Raw genomic sequence first — 203 nt, 5'->3', positions numbered from 1 at the left:
TTAATTTGTTCCAATGATTTTCTGTTACGATTGACTCATAAAATAAAAAATGCAAAGTTCACGTTACAAATATATACATATATTTACTGTTTCTACGAGTAATTCCAATCATTGTTATAGATTTCACTAAAATTATACTTCGCAGAGATACCAATTGTTTTTTGGGTACATGTACTACTCGTGCGATATGAAGTATTTCTTGT

Source organism: Hylaeus anthracinus, unplaced genomic scaffold, assembly GCF_026225885.1.
Source record: "Hylaeus anthracinus isolate JK02 unplaced genomic scaffold, UHH_iyHylAnth1.0_haploid 11982, whole genome shotgun sequence".
Classification (NCBI taxonomy): Eukaryota; Metazoa; Arthropoda; class Insecta; order Hymenoptera; family Colletidae; genus Hylaeus; species Hylaeus anthracinus.
The sequence above is the reverse complement of the archived record's forward strand: the minus strand, read 5'-3'. Positions refer to the sequence as shown.